At 45.8% G+C, this 1,717-nt stretch overlaps 1 pseudogene; it reads left to right on the top strand.

Annotated features, from left to right (window-relative positions):
• The first annotated feature begins 580 nt into the window (after window positions 1-580).
• On the top strand, window positions 581-677 carry LOC125407102 (U6 spliceosomal RNA; annotated as a pseudogene).
• Window positions 678-1,717: the final 1,040 nt, after the last annotated feature.

Raw genomic sequence — 1,717 nt, forward strand, 5'->3', positions numbered from 1 at the left:
GAGAGAAAGAAAAAGGCAAAGAGAAAGAAAACAAAAAAGAAACACACGAACAACTAACAAATGAACAGCCAAGGCTCCGTTGCTCAGTCCTCAGCTGATCCGTAGGAGCTGTATTCTACATAACGTTGATTAGCAGACTCGTGGCCAAATCCTGGTTCGGTGTGGTCTGCGAGCTAAGGATGTTTTCGTTTAAAAGCAGACTAGTATTTCATGACATGTGAAAATTATAGTAATCCCCAATTTCAGTGTGTATACATAACGTTTCACTGGAGCCCAGCCACGCTCCTTTATTTACACAGCTTCATGGTCCCTTGTGCAAGATGACAAGTGTCAAGTGGTTGTAACAGAAACTGCATGGTTCTCAGAGCCTAAAATATTCACTGTCTGGCCTTTCACCAGGAACACTTAGCAATTCTGTTCCCAAGCACTGCGTTTCAGGCCCTTAATAGCTTTAGGACGGGTGTGTATCATTCACGATGGGTCTGGTTTTCCCAGAAACAGAAGTCTTAAGCCAGAGGGCCTAGTCCACGGGGGGAGGGGGGGGAGGGCTTAGTTTTCTCTTACATGAGAGAAGTATGGTATGCTAGCTTCAACAGTGTATATACTAAAATTAGAATGATACAGAGAAAATTAGTGTGGCCCCTGGGCAAGGATGACATGTAAAGAAATACGGTTGTGGATGGTAGCACATGCCTTTGATCCCAGCATTCGGGAGAGAGAGGCATGAAGATATGAAGATCTTTAAGTTTAAGACCAGCTTGATCTGCATATGGAGTTCCAGGACAGCAAAAGCTACATGGTGAAATTCTGTCAAGAAGGAAGGAAGGAAGGAAGGAAGGAAGGAAGGAAGGAAGGAAGGAAGGAGGGAGGGAGGGAGGGAGGGAGGGAAAGAGGGGGGGAAGAAGGAAGTAAGGAAGCAAGGAAGGAAGGAAGGAGTGAGTGTGGATGAGCTGGGGAGCTGGCTCCCTTGGGAGAGTTGTTGCTGGTCAAGCATAAGGACTTCAGTTCAATACACAGTGCCCACGGAAGAAGCTAGTGATCATGGTGCACCTGCAATCACGGGAGGGGGGGGCTAGGGGGACCTCTGGGGTTGGCTGGCCAACTGGTCTGGTCAAATTGGTGAGTTCCAGGTTCAGTGAGAGATCCAGTCTCAGATAAGGTGGAGATGGCTCCAAAGGTAGAAGTACTGGCCATGCAAGCCAGATGCCATGAATTAGATCTCACACTGAAAAAAAAAAAAAGTGCTTTGGGAAGGCACATGCCTGCCATCCCTGTACTGAAGAGGCAGAGATAGGCAGAGCCCTGGGGCTTGCTGCCAGCCAGTCTAAGCTATTCGGCAAACCCCAGGCCAGTAAGAAACACTATCTCAAATAAATAAATAAATAATTCCAACATTCTGGGTTTATATTTAGCCTCCACACATTCACACAATCAAAAAGGAGAAAGAAAGAAAGAAAGAAAGAAAGAAAGAAAGAAAGGAAGGAAGGAAGGAAGGAAGGAAGGAAGGAAGGAAGGAAGGAAGAAAGGAAGGAAGGAAGAAGCTAATTTATGGTGGAATACCTACATATTTATTTAGATTTCCACCTAAAGAAAACTGGGGTCACATTAGCAAGGCAGAGAAAGACAACAGATGAGAGAAGGCACCAGCTCAGCTGTCTACACCCTGAGAACTAGCAGACGTCCGTATCCTTTTCATTGCACACTGTGCAGTAGTTTT

The sequence above is a fragment of the Myodes glareolus genome, chromosome 3, assembly GCF_982192425.1.
Source record: "Myodes glareolus chromosome 3, mMyoGla1.1, whole genome shotgun sequence".
Taxonomy (NCBI): Eukaryota; Metazoa; Chordata; class Mammalia; order Rodentia; family Cricetidae; genus Myodes; species Myodes glareolus.